This window comes from Jaculus jaculus, chromosome 9, assembly GCF_020740685.1.
Source record: "Jaculus jaculus isolate mJacJac1 chromosome 9, mJacJac1.mat.Y.cur, whole genome shotgun sequence".
In the NCBI taxonomy this organism is placed as follows: domain Eukaryota; kingdom Metazoa; phylum Chordata; class Mammalia; order Rodentia; family Dipodidae; genus Jaculus; species Jaculus jaculus.
The window spans coordinates 229,642-248,457 of record NC_059110.1 but is presented as its reverse complement, the minus strand read 5'-3'; the positions used below and the strand labels follow the sequence as shown (position 1 = coordinate 248,457).

General features: G+C 42.5%; 1 pseudogene; it reads left to right on the top strand.

Annotated features, from left to right (window-relative positions):
• The first annotated feature begins 4,866 nt into the window (after positions 1-4,866).
• Positions 4,867-11,778, top strand: LOC123463390 (annotated as a pseudogene).
• The last annotated feature ends 7,038 nt before the right edge of the window (positions 11,779-18,816 follow it).

The window sequence follows — 18,816 nt, the reverse complement described above, 5'->3', positions numbered from 1 at the left end:
TTAAAAGTAGACATTAACCTAGTGTTTGGGGTTCAAGGACTTTACTGAACTCCTAATACCCTGTTTCAACCTGACAGGATGGTGTTCTGGCTTTTCTTGCAGAGGGTACAAAGCAAACTGGCACACAACTCAGAGAGTGGATTCCTGGGCATCTCACTGGAACTGAACATCCTGAGTTTTGTTCTAGAAGCCAGAGCTCCTCTGACCCCAAGAGGGAACTAGTTAAATACCATGATAATTAGGCAGCTAGCTAGGAGAAGCTCACAAGAGAGGAACCCTATGTCATATCATATCTTTGCCTGCCTACCTCAGTTCACCCCACCATTTCTCTCTCTCTCCCTCCCTCTCCCTCTCCCTCCCTCTCTTTCTCTGCCCAACCCAGGTGTGGGCAGACCCCTTCTCTGAGCCCAAGCCAATTAGCTTTTAGACCTGACACAGGTGTGCCAAACCCTTCCAGAACCAGTACTACAAATCTCTTACCTGGGCTCAGGAAAGAATTTCCTTTCCAACTCTTTGGCTGCTCACATTTGGGCCTTCACACCAGTAAGGGATATTTCTTTGTTACTATTTTTATGGCATATTGATTTCTGTGAAAGCACATACCTTTTTTAGAAAAGCACCTTTTCACATATTTATTTATTTAAGAGAGAGAGAGAGCCAGGGTATCTAGCCACTGCAAACAAACTCTAGACACATGCATCACCTTGTACATCTGGCTTATATGGACACTGGGGAATCAAACCTGTGTCCTTAGGCTTCATAGGCAAGCATCTTAACTGCTAAGCCATCTCTCCAGCCCCCCTTTTCACATTTTTGTTTCCAGGGCCCATGTTTGTTCTCCCATATGGGCTCACAGATCATGTGGACTCTTCTCCCTTGTATATTACTGAATAAAATATAATGTTTTATAGATTATCCTTTTAATACTGATTTATCCAATTCTTTGGTTAAAAACAGATATGAACTCCAACCATTTTGGCTGTGGCTGGCTTCAGCCCCTCTGTACTTGAAGTAGGTAAGTAGGTAAGGGGGTGGAGTTTGGAGAGCAAATGAATCCAGCCTTCTGTGGTGAGGCATGAGGTGTGTGCAGAACATTTCAGGCAAGCACCTGCTGTCCAGGTGTCCATAGGCACATCACACTACCACTCCCATGTCTGTATCTTCCACACAAAACAACCATATGTTCTCATATCAAGGGTCTTGGCAGGATGCTGGAGTTTAGGATGGGGTTGTCTGGAGCTGGACTCTTGGGGGCATGAATTCTATTCACCTGGGCCACAGCCTTAGCCTTCATCTTCTTTCTCTTCTTGTCTGTGCGGGGAGGTTGGTCTCCACTGGTAGTAGCAGGCACAGCATCCTGCTCTGGCACAGCACCCTATGGCATTATATCCTTTCACAATAGTAAGGAAGCACCTTGTAAGAGTGGTCCCATGTTCAGATCAGCCCAACACCACTGTTTGGGAGATATGAAATCAGGCACATGCTTTTCAAAGAAGACTGAAAATACTCTTTATATAGCAACATCAGGGTCCCTGGGATCCATGGACAGTCATCAGAGGTAGGCAGGGCCATCAGGATCTCTATGGTAAGTCATCAGGAGTGGACAAGGCTCCTGAGGTTTCTTGGTCAGTTATCAGGGATGGGCAGGCTGTTGTAACTTTGGTCTTTAGGAGTGATCAGGGTAAAAGATGGCACTGATTTTTACCCTCAGGTCTTTCCCCACTAGTCAGTGTTGTGAAAGTAGAGTTAATGGAAGGCCATTCTACCTAGTAGTACACTATATCATTGCTGAGTGTCTTTAGCCTTTGAGTCCCATGCTCAGACAGCTTTTCTTTCCTTTTTTCCAGTTTTGTGTATATCTGACTTCTGCATAACCTACAGATAAAGGCTCCCATTTTCTGGAGCTGTTTTCTGTATCTCAAGTTGTTTTGTATGCCATCAATTATTTGAAAGCCTTCCACCAGTAATTTTACATACTGTTTTTAGACAAATTTTGAGGTTTGCCTCAAGGAAGAGTTCATGTGTCTGTTTATTGTGTGGCAGGTCTCCTGTCATCTCCTGCCTACTGCCAGCATTGCCACCTTTAAGTACGAGCTTTCATGGTGTGGCCCCTGCAAAGCACAGGGAAGAATGTATCCTAGCCTTACCCTGTATATCCAGGAGCTTGTTCTCAGTTGTCTTCAGGCCCTGCCTCTGTCACCTATAATAAGCAACCAGGTCACTGTCTCAAGCTGACACTAGGTCCTGATAGAGTTGTGGAACTATCCAGAGTTGCTTCCACCTCTGACCCAGCTTCCCTCCTGTGGCTCCGAATAGGAAGAGGAGATGTCATATAAAATTAGAACAAACTATTTTTGAAAAATTGGGAGATAAGAGGAAGCAGGAGAAATTTATCTTTCATGGATTGAGGACATCTCCTTCTTTTTCACTAAGGCACTTCCCAGATGAGGAAAAGCATGTGTACCACAATGTCCTATGAGGGTCAAAATTTGGGGCAGGAAAGGAGACTGATTTCTCAGAGCTATGGACACCTCGCCTGTGTATGGCCTCAATAGGTGAATTCACACAGAGGCATTGCAACCATGAAAATCAGTATGGCCCCATCTCCATCAAAAAAAAAAAAAAAAATCTGCTGGGTGTGGTGGTGCACGCCTTTAATCCCAGCACTGGGGAAGCAGAGGTAGGATTGCTGTGAGTTTGAGGCCACCCTGAGACTACATAGTAATTCCAGGTCAGCCTGGATGAGAATGAGGCCCTACCTAAAGAAAAAAAAAAAAAATCCCAAAAGGGCTAGAGAGATGGCTTAGTGGTTAAGGTGCTTGACTGCAAAGCCAAAGGACACATATTTGACTCTCCAGATCCCACATAAGCCAGACACACAAAGGTAAGGCAAGCACAAGGTCCCATGTGCTCACTAGGTAACACAAGCATCTGGAGTTCAATTTCAGTGGCTAAGGGCCTAGAGTGCCAATTCTCTCTCTCCCTCTGTCTCTCTCTCTCTCTTCCTCTCTCTCTCTTTCATGCATGCACTCTCTCTAAAATAAAAATAATAATAAATCACACAAAACCATACAGTATTTGTAGCTCATTTAGGGATTGTTCTTGAGCCAAGCATTAGGAAGAGCTAGAAGGAATACGGCAGGTCTGGACTTGGGTAGGAAAAAGGGGAGGAGAAGAGAGGCATATCCCCAATGCTAGGTATCATTGTAGCTTTGTCAAAACCCTAGAGGGTAGGAGTGCTTAACAGAGTCTATCTTCCAGTGGTCAGAACTCCAGCCAGCTTCACATTCTTGTGAGAGGGCAGTAGGGCCAGTGTCAAGTCAGCACACATGGGACCTGCCAGTGGAGCAGCAGGCTGTTGAGCCTTCACGTTTAGAGCAGTACTGCGCAAGCCGAGAAGAGGACCACTTATTTTTAGATATTTCCCAAAAGTCTTGAATTTAAAATGTCCCGCCAGCTGAAGGTATCCATGCCTGGATTCAACCCCTCCCCTCCCCTCACTACTCTTGTTTTGTTTTTAACTTTTTTGGTTGACAGCTTTCATACATGTACATAATATATTTTGATCATAATTCCCTCCCATTGCCTTCTTTTGTCCCCATCTCCTACTCTTCTTCTATTGCACTCCTTCTTTCCAACTAGTTCCTTTCCTAATTTTGATGTCTTTTTTTCTTTTTTCCATCAATCATGATAACATATTGATGGACCCAATAGCATGCAGGCAATAGTGGCTGCTGTGAGGGCATCATGCAATGGCCACTTTGTGTAGAGAAGACAGTATTCCAAAGCACTTCCCTCTGTCCTCTGGCTCTTACATTCTTTCCACCAACTCCTTTACAATGTTTCCTTGAGCCTTGATTGTTGTGATAATGTCTCATTTTGTGTTGATCACTTAATTGTCACTTCTCAGCACTTCTAAGAGCCTTGAGTCTCCCCAGTATTCATTACCATCTATAAAAGAAGCTTCTCTGACCAAAAGAACAGCATTAATGTGTGGGCATAAACATAAACATTTAGAGGGAAAATTGAGGAGCACAACATATCCATTTAGTCAAAAAACAATAGTAACTTTCCTTCTAGGGCCTCTGACCTTCCTAGCCATAGGCTTTCAACTAGCTCTGCAGTAACAGGGTAGTCTACTAGTTGTGGTCCTAGATGAAAACATGTCCACACAAAATACAAATGTTTAGCAGCTTTATTTATAGTTCCCCCAACACTAGGACTGGAGAGATTGCTAAGTGGTTAAAGTGCTTGCCTGCAAAGCCTAACTACCTGAGTTCAATTCTCCAGTACCCACGTAAAGCCAGATGTACAAAGTGGCGTATGCATCTGGAGCTTTTTGCAGTGGCTGGAAGCCCTGGTATGTCCATTCTCTCTGCCTCTTCCCCCCCCCCTCTCTCTCTCTCTCTCTTCTGGCAAATAAGTAAATAAAAATATTAAAAACAAATATAGCTGCCAAACCCTATTGTAGCCAGATGTGCTCCAGTATGCACTGACAGTAAAATGTTGCTCAGTAATAAGAAATGAGGTATCAGATCATGAAAAGCCACAAAGGACCCTCACCACACATCACTGAGTGAAGGAAGTCAGTTTAAGAAGGCTGCTCACTAGGTGACTCCAACATGTGACATTTTGGAAAAGGCAAACTATGCAGACATTGAAAGGATGAGCAATTTAGGAAGTTTGGGAGAAGAAACAAATCAGTGAAGCTTAGGAGATTTCCAAGGCAGCAAAGCTATTCTCAGTGATACTTTAATGATGCACTATAGAAGTTACCTTTTCATTGCTGGGACAAAACACCAGTCAGAAGCAATTTATGGAAGGAGAGAGTTTATTTCAGCTAATAGTTTCAAGAGGAAGTCTATCATGGCAGAGAAGGATGACAAGAGCAAACAGCTAGGCATTACATCTTCACAGCAGCAAGTTGGAAGTATATAAAGTAAACTTGCTATCAACATAAAGTAGGGCTAGACTAATAAACCACAAGGCCTGCCCCCAGTGACATACCTCCTCTAGTAAGGCTCCATCTCTCAAAGGTTCCACCAGACAGGGTTTAAGTATGGAGCTTAATCATATAGGGGATGTTTTGTATTCAAACCACCACATAACTAATATTGCTTCATTGATTGCCATATCAGTTAATGCCTGTTAACAACAGGGGAACTTGTATTGGGGGTGATATGAGAATTTTTTATACTAGCTGGGTAATTTTTCTATAAATCTAAAGTTCTCCTAAAACAGTCCATTAATTTAAATTTAAAACCTGAATTTTGTTGACTAGCTGTCATGATGCTAGAAAGATCTATGCAGCCTGTTGGAGGAGAAACATCATCAATGGTATTGACCACCAGTGGACCCTTGCAAGGTTTTTTGGGATGGTGGTTCAGGGTAGGGTCTCACTCTGACCCAGGCTAACCTGAAATTCACTGTGTACTTACAGCTGGGCTTGAACTCCTAGAAACCCTCCTGCCTCTGCCCCCTGAGTGTGGGGGCTGAAGGTGTGCACTACCAGACCTGACCAGACCCTGCAAGCTTCACAGCTAGACAGACAGACCAAATATACTAATTGGTGCAATGGTAGCATGTCTGTTGTGAGGGAAATCAACTGGTCTCTGATTGGGCTTCAGGCCTACTTCACAGAATGGACTTGCTGCCTGGTACTGAAAACCTAATCAAAAGCCTATGGCTGGGAAGGTCATAATCCCTAAGGTGGAGGGACAGGGGAAGAAATTACTTACTACTGTTATCTGACTAAATGAATATATTATGCCATCAAACTACCCTCTAAATACTTATGTTTATGCTCACATATTGATGCTACCCTCCTTTTGGTTAAAGAAGCTTCTCTTTTCAGATGGTCATGACCACTGGGGAGACTCAAAACCCACCAAAGTGCTGAAAATAAATAACAGTGGTGTGTGCAGCAGTAAATGAGAACATCTCTATCATACTTTCCAATGCTCAGTGAGCATTGTGGATGAGGTGGTAGAAAGAATGTAAAAGTAACAGCCAGGTGTAGTGGTACACACATTTAATCCTAGCACTCTGGAGGCAGAGGTAGGAGAGTCACTGTGAGTTCAAGACCACCCTGAGACTACATGGTGAGTTCCAGGTCAGCCTGAGCTAGAACAGAATCCTACCTTGAAAAAATAAAAATAAGAATGTAAAAGTAAAAAGAAGGAGAGGAATACATAAAACACTGCCTTCTAGACACAAAATGGCCTGAATATTCATGACCTCACAGTAGCTGGTGCTACCTACACAAGACCTGCATGATAGGAGGAGAAAAAAAGATGACATCAAAACAGAAGAGAGAAGGCCAGGCATGGTGCCACAAGACTTTAATCCCAGCACTCAGGAGGCAGAGGTAGGAGGATCGCTGTGAGTTCAAGGCCATCCTGAGACTATATAGTGAATTCCAGGTCAGCCTTGGCTAGAGTGAAACTCTACCTCAAAAAAAGATAGAGAGAGACTAGAGAGAAAAAGGGACTCAGTGGATAAGAGTATTTGGGAGGAGGAAAAGGAAGGATGATGGAAGAGGATTATGATCATGGTATATTGTCTATATTTATGAAATTATCAATAAAAGGAGGACCTGAGTCTTACATTAGTGAGATTCTAAAAGTGCCCCAAATTTGATGAAACCTATAAGCCAAAGATCTAAGCATCACCAATATACCCCAACCACAAGCAACATGATCAGGACACTCCATATGAATCATAGATTGGCTAAAATAAACAGGAAATGCACAACAGAACTATAATAAATATGATGACCAAGTCCTCATCAGAAATTACTTAGGCAAAGAGGGATAGTGGAAAACTGTCAGCTTAGCCTTTTCACCAACAAAAATTCTCCAAAAACAAAGGTATAGTAAAGGCCTCAGACATGCCAAAGCTAAAAGAAGTTGTCACCAGCAGACTTACACTATAAAATCTATATCTCCTTCAATATCTTCTATAGTTATCTAATCATATCTAAATATAGGTATGAGTCATTTTAATAAGCCTGAAATAATGTTATCATTTTCCTAATACTGTTTTTCTCATTCAGTAATATCCCTGGATATCAGTGTTTTTAGGAATATGAATACTCCATGATGCATGCATTATTAAATTATTAATTCCTTGAAAAGGGTACTTTTAAGGTCTACTGAAGTCTAGAGGTAAGTCACATAAAAGGAAGACTGCAGCATCTCTACTATTTCTTCCTTGTTTGTTGTGTATTTGCTTATACAAGTTCATTATTGTCCTCTCCTCTATCCCCCTGTAATTTTTTTTTTTTTTTTTTTTGGAGGTAGGGTCTCATTCTAGCTCAAGCTGACCTGTAATTCACTATGTCGTCTCAGGGTGGTCTCAAACTCAAGGTGATCCTTCTACTTCTGCCTCCCAAGTGCTTGGATTAAAGGTGTGTGCCACCACACACCCAGTTTTATCCCCCTATAATTTTATATAAGACTTGCTTAAAGTGGTTTTTGCCATTTAGCATTCATGTTGCAGGATATTGGAATGAGGTTTTGCTTGACTCGGAGATAAAAACAAAGTTGATCCTGAGGCTAAAGGATCTGCTGTCTTCTATGGACAAGAGTGATGCTAATGGTACAGTGATGCTATGCTAACACCATTCAAAAGTCTAACTATGCCCAAGCAGACAAATGACAGTGAGATCATCAACTGCCTTTGCTTTTCACTTGTGTTCTAGCTCTGTTGCATACCAAGACTGGAACTTTATCAAAATCTGTTATGTGTCTCTATAACTGAATACCAGGGACTGAATAAGAACCTTAAAGTTTTCTGGTGGTTTTGGAGACACATTTGGCCAAAACCCTCATGCTGCATCATTACATGGAGGAAGCAAGCATGGCCTAACTCATCTGTCATGAGCACCTTAATCCCACTTGTGGGGTGAAGACCTCATGGTCTGATCACCTAAAGACACCACTCTCAACATCACAAAGGCAATTAAATTTCAACACAAACCTTGGAGGAACAAACTCTGGCCTTAGCACTCTGAAAACCGCCTTTCCCTCCACTTCCTCATGGCCAGCTTCTTCCTAGTTTCTAAAATATTTTATTTTTATTTATTTATTTATTGGACAGAGAAACAGAGAGAGAGAGTGAGAATGGGTGAGCCAGATATTCCAGTCACTGCAAATAAATTCCAGACACGTGTGCCCTTTGTGTTTCTGGCTAATGTGGGTCCTGAGGAATCGAACCTGGGTCTTTTGGCTTTACACACAAATGCCTTAAACGCTAAGCCATCCTTCCAGCCCTTCTTCCTAGTTTCTGTCCAAAGAAGGAGCAGAGGAAGGACTGCCTCATTTATTTTCTTTCTCAATTTTTATTAACATCTTCCACGATTATAAAAAATATCCCATGGTAATACCCTCCCTCCCCCCACGTTCCCCTTTGAAATTCCGTTCTCCATCATATCCCCTCCCCATCTCAATCAGTCTCTCTTTTTATTTTGATGTCATGATCTTTTCCTCCTCTTATGATGGTCTTTTGTAGGTAGTGTCAGGCACTGTGAGGTTGTGGATATACAGGCCATTTTATGTCTGGGGGGAGCACCTTGTAAGGAGTCCTACCTTTCCTTTGGCTATTACATTCTTTCCGCCACCTCTTCCACATCACACCCAGAGCCTTGGAAGGTGTGATCGAGATATTACTCAGTACTCCAGTCATTCCTTTCTAGCACCATGACACCTTCTGAGTCATCCCAAAGTCACTGCCATCTGAAAAGAGAAGATTCTCTACCCAAAGTGAGAGTAGCATTAATATAAGGGTATAAACATTAAGAGAAGTGCTTACTGGGCAGTTTGATAAGCATAGTATATTCATTTGTCCAAACATCAGCAGACATTACACCCCTAGGGCTCATGACTACCCTTGTTTTAAGTTTTCAGTATCAGGGATGTATTCCCTTCTATGGAGCGGGCCTCCAGTCCAATTAGAGGGCAGTTGGTTTCCACTATGATAGACATGCCACTATTGCATCTGTTGGCTCATTTGGCCTGGCTGGCCAATTATAAGGCTTGCAGTGTCCACTGTTGAGTATCTTCACTGATGGTATCTCTTTCTCCCATTGAACTGCACGTAGAATGGCTTCTTCCAGCTTTCTGTCAGCCTGCCTCATTTTTTTCCTCTTCTGCTTCTTTGCCCACCCAGGTTGACCTGCCCCTTCATAATGTTTTGTTGTTGTTGCTTGTTTATTGTTTTTGGTTTTGTGTTTTCAAAGTAGGATTTTACTCTAGTCCAGGCTGACTGGAATTTACTATGTAGTCTTAGGGTGGCCTCGAACTCACGGTGATCCTCCTACCTCTGCCTCCTGAGTGCTGGGATTAAAGGTGTGTGCCACTACTCCCAGCCCCCTTCATAATTCTGAAACACTACCTGATGACTCTGGTCTGATCTCTGAAAGCTAACGTTCTGGTGGCTTCATTGTTCCATTTTAGCCCCTATCTCCCCTTTCTGCTGTCCAACATCTATATAGTTAATTCATCTTTGAATTGCTAGAACAGTTTCTATTGGCCTGTATAGACCCTAATGCAAATTCCATCTAGCCTAAAGGAACCATAGGAAAGTCCTAAAATCTGACGTAAGTGACTCTCACAACACAGCATCAATCACTAGATTAGGCATCTGAATTAGTTGGCACATCTTTGCAGCTATCAAAGCAGAGAGAAGAGAAAGTGTCACCAATAGCACAAGTGGCCCAATCCCATGTCAGCCAAGGCACAGTTTCATTGCTGATAACTACTGAACACCAGCAACTCAGGCAGGCACTGGGGAACAGAGAACAGGACTAACCCCCCTCCTTCCAAGGATGACCACAGGGGAGGCTTGTTCCCCAGCCTTTCAGAAACATGTGGAAGAGTGTTTGCTAAGAAGAGGAATAAAAGTTTCAAATTCCAGGGCTGGAGAGATGGCTTAGCAGTTAAGGTGCTGGCATGCAAAGCCTAAGGACCCAGGTTTGATTCCTCAGAACCCACGTAAGCCAGATGCACATAATGGCATATGTGTCTGGAGTTTGTTTGAGGTAGCCAGAGGCCCTGGCATGTTCGTTATCTCTCTCTCTCTCTCTCTCTCTCTCTCTCTCTCTCTCTCCCTTTCTCCCTCTCTCTCTCTCTCTCTCTCTCTCTCTCATAAAAATTATTTTTAAGTGGGGGGGAGCGAGGGAATTAACAAGGGATTTTTTTTATAATCATGGAAAATGCTAATAAAAATTTTAAAAAAATTTTTTTTTAAGTTTAAATTTCTAGCACTTAATAAACCCTTGTCATCTTCACTTTTTTCCCCTTGGCACTTTCCAGCCACTGGTATACTATATGGCTGACCACCACTGATAACTACAACATGGGCTCCATATGGAATACCCTTTGTTCACTCATCAGTGAATCCCAGGGCCTAACAGAATGCCTGATTTAGGGTAGGAACTGAGTGAAAATTTGTAAAATGAATAAGTAAAATTATCAAACAAGAGCAAAAAAGCTTCAGATGATGCTGATGGCACCTCAGCAGAGTGTGAACTATTTAAATGATAATATAGAAAGATGGTCTAATGTGTGAAAAGAGGTTGAAATGCCGGTCATCAAAATTACTGTGGATGGGCATGCAGGCACCCCAGGGGTTGGCGGGTGGGGTCAAGGGTCGGGGTCAAAAAAATTACCGTGGATGGACCAGAGAGATGGCTTAGTGGTTTAGCGATTGCCTGTGAAGCCTAAGGACCCCAGTTCGAGGCTCAATTCCCCAGGACCCACGTTAGCCAGATGCACAAGGGGGCACACGTGTCTGGAGTTCATCTGCAGTGGCTGGAGGCCCTAGCGCGTCCATTCTCTCTCTCTGTCTGTCTGCCTCTTTCTCTCTCTCTCCCTCTTTCTGTCTGTCGCTCTCAAATAAAATTTTAAAAAAGGAAAGTATACTATTAAAACAATTACTGGTCGGCCGCGCGGCCCGCGCTCAGTGCGGCGCTCGGCCCGCGGCGCGCGTCCTCCCCGCTTCCACCGCCCAGGCCTACTGCAGCCGGACGCGGCCCGGTCGAGCGGTCCTCGGCGCCTTGTCGCAGACGGGGTCCCCGGGCTGCCGGACGAGAACCTCCAGGGCTCCTGGGTAGAACTGCACTTTAGCAGTGGGAACGGCAGCAGTGTTCCAGCCTCCGTTTTTATTTATAATGGTGACATGGAAAAATACTGCTGGATACCCAGCATGAGTCTGGACGGAGTAGCTCCAAGAGTTCCCACTGTGACAGCCCTCCTCGCTCACAGACACCACAAGATACTAACAGAGCTTCTGAAATAGACACAGCATTGGAGAAAAAAACAGCTCTCAGCCTGAGGAAGATTATATTGAGAGAAGGAAAGAAGTTGAAAACATCTTGAAGAAAAATTCAGACTGGATTTGGGATTGGTCAAGCTGGCCAGAAAATATCCCCCCCAAGGAGTTCCTTTTTAAACACCCGAAGCGCACAGCCACTCTCAGCATGAGAAACGCAAGTGTCATGAAGAAGGGCAGAATTTCTGAAGGTTTTTCTGTCGTCTCTGCTGCTCTCTCATCTGCTGGCCATTGGATTGGGGGTCTACATCGGAAGGCGTCTGACACCCTCCACCAGCACCGTTTGATGACGGGATCTAGTGTGCTCGCGTAGCAGGGCTTCTGGAGCTTGTGGGCTGCTACTGAAGAGCTCCTGGACCGCTGGGGCGGCAGCACGGCTTGTGATCACCTGGTCTGCAAATGCCGCACTCCTGATTTAGTAAGATGACAGACACTGAAGTCAGGGCCTGTAATTAGACCGATGGGATCAAGGATCAATTAATAGCATGTCAGACAGACCTACTATAAGCATTTGGTAGTAATTTTCTTTGAGTATTAGATATAAATAGTATAAATAATCTTATATAACAGTGATGATGTACGTATTTAAAAATGATCTGTAAGTAATCTTCATTCAGTTAACTCTTTACCCTTCCAAAGAAGAGTAGCATTAATATGACCTTAAGAGGTTTGGTCAAAAGGAATATTGTGGCCTTATAATCACGTGACACAGTAGAAAATATTACCTGTTTAAATGGGCACAGGTCTTCTTAAGCAACTAAATGAATTGTTAACTTGTAAGCAGAAACCAAGGCCCAACTGTGAACTCACTGTATGGTCCCCACACTGTAGCTTTTGCTTTGCAGAATGTGGACTGCAGTCTGCCTGTCTGTCACCTCGGGCAGTCAGCTTTGCGTGACTGGCACTGTCTTCTTGTCTTCATCATTTGGAGGGCTGGGTCACATCTCATTGTCTATGCTCAACTCTTGTGTGCTCTTAAATCAGCTTTATTGCAAGCAAATCTATGCCTACTTTAGAAGACTGGAAATAGAAAAAATAAACCTTTGACAAATCCTTTGAAAAAAAAAAAACAATTAGTGTGGAGGGTTTGAGAGATTGCTTAGTGGTTAAGGAGCTTGCCTTCAAAGTCCAAGGACCCAGGTTTGATTCCCTTATACGCTAGTAAGCCAGATGCACGTGGTGGTGTATATGTGTGGAGTTCATTTGCAGTATTTGGAGGCTCTGATGTACCCATTCTCTCTGTGTGCATCTGCCTCAAATAAATAAGTCAAAATAATTTTTTTTTAAATACTGTGGGGCTAGAGAGATTGTTTAGTGGTTAAGGTGCCTACCTGCAAAACCTAAGGACCCAGGTTTAAGTCCCCAGTACTCACATAAGCCAGATGCACAAAGTGGTACGTGCTTCTGGAGTTCATTTGCAGTGGCTGGAGACCCCGGTGTACCCATTCTCTCTCTCTCTCTCTCTCTCTCTCATCTCTTTCTCATAAATAAATTAAATTAAATATGACTCTTAGCCAGGCATTGTGGCACACACCTTTAATCCCAACACTCCAGGAGGCAGAGGTAGGAGAATCTCTGAGTTCAAGGCACCCTGAGTCTATATAGTAAATTCTAGGTCAGCCTGGAATAGAGTGAGACCCTACCTCAAGAAAGAAAGAAAGAAAGAAAGAAAGAAAGAAAGAAAGAAAGAAAGAAAGAAAGAAAGAAAGAAAGAAAGAAAGAAAGAAAGAAAGAAAGAAAGAAAGAGAGAGAGAGAGAGAGAAAGAAAGGAAGGAAGAAAGGAAGAAAGAAAGAAAAAAAGGAAGGAAGGAAGGAAGGAAGGAAGGAAGGAAGGAAGGAAGGAAGGAAGGAAGGAAAAAAGAAAAGAAAAAGAAAGAAAGAAAATATGAATCTCAGGCTAGATAGATGGTTAGTTGTTAAAGTACTTGCCAGCAAAGCCAAATGACCCAGGTTCAAGTAGCAAGTATCCATGTAAAGCCAGATGCATCTGGAGTTTGTTTACAGTAGCTAGAGGCCCCGGCGTACCCCCCTCAAATAAATAAATAAATAAAATATTTTAAATATTTTTTAAAGAAAATATGACTCTCCCAAACATACACTTAGAGAATGACAGGGAAGGAAGGGCTCTGTATCTCAGAGGGCACAGGGGGAAAAAGGGGAAGCAACTCATGGAAGTATGAAGTCAAGCCAGCTCATCATAACTGCCTCTGGAGTCCCATGGATGAGCCAGCTCATTGTGTGACTGCTTGCACCCCATTGCACCTCATCTGATATGCAGGGCATAATCTCATTTTTTTTCCCAAAATGCACTTAAAATATACTGTCAAAATTCTATGAGTCAGCAGAGGCAGGCAGATCACCATGAGTTCAAAGCCAGCCCAGGCAACAGAGTAAGCCCAAGACACTATAGGCTACAGAGTGAAACCCTGCCTCAAAATAAATACATAAACAGGTAAAGGAAAAGATGAAACAAAAGTGAGTAAGTGCTCCTGTGTTAATGTCAAGTTGTTATGAGGATGTGAAATCTCTTCCTGCAAGACAAGCTTCTTGTCTGGCCCCAGCATGAGATACCTGTGGAAATTTTAAATCTTTGGGGACCATTTTGTTTCAGTAGTCTGGTAGCCCAAGGGAGGTGTATAGGTGTACAAATCTCTCAAGAATACCTCCTCTCTTACCTGGATGGCTACAGTATCACACCAGGTTGGAAAAGCAGGTACTGGGCTGAGGAGATGCCTCAGCAGTTAAAGGCACATGCTTGCAAAGCCTGACAGCCTGGGTTCAATTTCCCAAGACCCAGGTAAAGCCAGATGCACAACATAGTACATGTGTCTGGAGTTCATGTGTAGCAAGCGGCAAGAGGCCCTGGTGTACCCACTCATTTCTATTCTCTTGCTCTCTCTTATAAATAAATTTAAATTTTTTAAGAAAAAATAATTCTATGAGTCAGCCTGTAGAGATGGCTTAGCAGTTAAGGCACTTGCCTTCAAAGCCAAAGGACCCAGGTTCAACTCCCCAGGCCCCATGTAAGCCAGATGCACAAGGGGGCACACACATCTGGAGTTTGTTTGCAGTGGCTAGAGGCCTTGGTGTGCCCATTCTCTCTCGCTTGCTCTCTCTCTCTCTCCCTCTTTCTCTCTCTCTCTCTTTCAAATAAATAAATAAAAATAAATAAATTTTTAAAAATTCTATGAGTCATTGAAAAATAATTTTTATCTATAAATCTAACCCCCACCCAATTCTCTTCAATAGGTGTTTGATTTTTGTTTTATTTTGTTCTGGAAGCTATCTTCCATTTGGGTAAAACTAGTCTTGCTGGCTACCTGAGACAGTGTTGTTTCTCAAACAGATAAAAATCAAACATCGCTGTGTGTAGTGGTGCACGCCTTTAATCCCAGCGCAGAGGTCGGAGGATGGCCATGAGTTCAAAGCCATCCTGAGACTGCATAGTGATTTCTAGGTCAGCCTGGGCTAGAGTGAGACCCTACCTTGAGAAAAACAAAATTCAAAAACAGTTGAAAGAAAGTGCATCAGCCATGATTTAGCCCCAACTAGATAATGTACTTTGAATTCCTAATTCTCTTTGCTTTAAATGCAAATGTTTAGAAGTTACAGCATAGTGTAGACTATGGGTATTTTGCTAGGCAGCCAAGTAAGACAAGAACTCAGTTAATGTTTCCAGGTTTTATACCCATTTTAAATATTTTATATTCATTTATTTATTTACAAGCAGAAAGAGAGAGAAGAAAGACTGAGAGAATTGGTACATCAGGGCCTCTAGCCATTGCAAATGATCTCCAGACCCATGCCTCACTTTTTTTTTTAATTTAATTTATTAGTTTTCATTTCAGTGAATACAGGCAGTTTGGTACCATTATTTAGGCTCATCTGTAATCTACCCCCTCCCATTAGACCCTCCTTGTTAATGAAAATGGGTCGTGCATTGTGGAGATAGCCCCCAGTTATTAGTATGATAAATGTCTCTGCAAATCATGACCCAACATGTAACTCTGACATTCTTTCCGCCCCCTCTTCTGCAAGATTTCCCTGAGCCATGTTGGGTTCATTTTTGGTCTGCTTCAGTGCTGAGGTGTTGGGGACCTCTGAGGCTTTGGCTCTCTGATTTGGTAGGAGTTGATTTTTCTCTGCGTTGATCTCCTTCCCCTTTGTGCTGGTATCCAGTTCACAGGAAAACATCACCCTTGCTTATTTCACCAGTTGTCCTTAGTTTCAGTTGGGCCCCTTTTGAGGTATGTTGGGGCAGCTCTCTTCTTAGGATCTGCATCTATCTGGAAAAGAGAAGCAGATTCTCCAACGGAGAGTAAGTTAGCACCCGGAAAATTGAGATAACACTTACTTTTTTGATAGACAGTTTGATAGGTGTAGGCCCTCTTATACCCCGTGATTGATGGTAGCTTGATATTGTAGAGTGGACTTGTGTTTAGGTATGGTTCTGACTTGTTTCCCAGCTCCAGCTAAGGGTCTAGTACCACTGAGTGGATCAGTTAGCCAAATCAAGAGCAATTGATTCCTCACCATGGCTGTGTACCACTATTGCACTTGTGTGGGCATCACATCCAGTTATTTGTTGCTAATTAGGTTAAACAATGTGTTGCTTGGACAGATCTTGGTCATTTCCCCCAGTCGCCTATGTAGCGCCATCTGGCACTAGACACGCTGCCTGTCTGGGGACTGACTCTCTCCTGGCTTCCAGCCATGTCATTCCATTTTACGCGTCAGCTGTGTATGGAGTCTTCAGCAATAGGGTCTTATCACTGGCCTTTGGTGGGTCATCAAGTACTCTGACAGAAGTCTGTCATTGTTTTGGGAAACCTTGTAGGTTTCTCTGATCAAAAGCTCATTGTGGATGGTAGGCCCAAGCTGGAGGTGGGGGTTACAGGTCAGTGTCCACTAAGAAATTGAGGAAAAAGCTAACTAATATACAAGAGTTATAGAGGAGAGAGATAGAGGGGAGAGGGGGAGAGGGAGGGAGGGAAGATGTAGGAGATTTAGGTCAGTCTTGATCCTACCCTCTCCAGTGTCTTGTGGTTCAGGTGTTTCCTGTAAGGGTCTAGTGAAGGTTCAGCCATTTGGTCTGTCTTTTAGGAAGTAGAATTTTATGGTACCATTGCCGTTTGGGTCCAGATTACTGTTTTCCACTCTTTGATTCCCTCCCCGCCCTCCCATCCATCTTATTGTCTAGTCCATGAGGTGCTTGCTGGGTATGTAAGGCATCTTGGGCAGATTCAGTTTAGGTGTGGCAGATGAGTGAGACTATGTGTCGATTTTTTTTCTGTGATTGGGTAAGTTCGCTGAGAATGATCTGTTCCAGGTTCAACCATTTTTCCTCAAATTTCTTTATGTCATTTTTTCTTACTGCTGTATAGAATTCCATTGTGTAGATATACCACATCTTTGTTATCCATTCTTCTAATGATGGACATCTGGGTTGATTCCAGCTTTTAGCTATTACGAATTGAGCTGCTACAAACATGGTTGAGCAAATCTCTCTGGCTTTTGGTTTGAAGGTTTTAGGGTACATGCCCAGTAATGGTATAACTGGGTCTGTTGGTATTTCTATAGTCAGCTTTTTCAGGAATCTCCATATTGCTTTCCAAAGTGGTTGTACCATCCTGCATTCCCACCAACAGTGAATGAGTGTCCCTGCTTCTCCACATCCTCGCCAGCATTTATTTTCATTTGACCTTTTGATGTTGGCCATCCTTATTGGGGTAAGGTGGAATCTCATCGTTGTTTTAATTTGCATTTCTCTGATGATTAGGGATGATGAACATTTTCTTAGGTGTGTGTTTGCCATTTGTATTTCTTCCTCTGTGAATTGCCTGTTTAACTCTGTGCCCCATTTTGTGAGTGGGGTATTTGTCTTCTTATTGTTTAGACTTTTGAGTTCTTTGTAAATTCTAGAGATAAGGCCTCTATCAGTTGGATAACCTACAAATATTTTCTCCCATTCTGTGGGTATTCTATTGGCTTTGCTTATTATATGCTTGTCTGTAAAGAAACTCTTCAGCTTCATATGATCCCAATGATTGAGTGACTGTTTAAGAACTTGAGCCACTGGGGTTTTATTCAGGAAGTCTTTTTCCATTCCTATATCATGGAAGGTACTTACTAAATTTTCTTCCAGTAGTTTTCGAGTTTCTGGTCTTATGTTGAGGTCTTTGATCCATTTAGATTTGAGTGTTGTGCATGGTGAAATGTGTGGATCAAGTTTTAGTTTCCTGCATGTGGTTATCCAGTTTGTCCAGCACCATTTGTTGAAGATGCTATCTTTTTTCCAGTCTATATTGTTTGGGCCTTTGTCGAATATCAAGTAGCTATAGTTGCTTGGCCCAAAATCCGGGTCCTCAAGTCTATTCCATTGGTCTATACTCCTGTTTTTATGCCAGTACCATGCTGTTTTTATTACTATGGCTTTGTAGTATAACTTTATATCGGGTATGGTGATGCCACCAGAGGTATTTCTTTTGCTGAGGATATGTTTGGATATGCGAGGCCTTCTGCCTTTCCATATGAAATTTGAGATCATTTTTTCTATGTCTGTGAAGAACACTGTAGGGATTTTAATTGGAATTGCGTTAAATCTATATATTGCCTTTGGTAAGATTGTCATCTTCACAATGTTAATTCTGCCTATCCAGGAGCATGGGAGGTCTTTCCATTGTTTCAAGTCCTCCTCAATTTCTTTTTTGAGAGTTTTTATATTTTCGTTGTATAGATCTTTTACTTCCTTGGTTAACGTTATTCCAAGGTATTTTATTTTTTTTGTTGCTATTGAAAATGGGACTATGTCCTTTATTTCTTTTTCTGTGTCTTTGTCATTTGCATACAGAAATGCTTCCGATTTTTGTGCATTGATTTTGTATCCTGCTACTTTGCTATAGGAGTTAATCACCTTCAGGAGTTTTGGGATGGAGTCTCTCGGGTCTCTTACATATACAATCATGTCATCGGCAAATAGCGCTAACTTAACTTCTTCCTTTCCAAATTGTATCCCTTTTATTTCCTTCTCCTGCCTTATTGCTTGGGCTAGGACTTCCAGAACTATATTGAAAAGCAGAGGTGAGAGAGGACATCCCTGTCTTATTCCTGATCTCAATGGGAATTCCTCCAGTCTCTCTCCATTAAGTATTATTTGGGCCTTTGGAGCTTTGTATATTGCCTTTATTATATTAAGATGTGAACCAGCCATGCCGATTCTCTCCAATGTTTTGATCATGAAGTGATGTTGTATCTTGTCGAAAGCCTTTTCTGCATCTATCGAAATGATCATGTGATTTTTATGTTTAAGCTTGTTTATGTGGTGTATTACATTGACAGATTTTCGTATGTTGAACCACCCTTGTGTTCCTGGGATAAATCCCACTTGGTCAAGGTGGATAATGCTTTTGATGTGTTGTTGGATTCGGTTTGCGAGAATTTTGTTGAGGATCTTTGCGTCTATGTTCATTAGGGAAATGCGGCGAG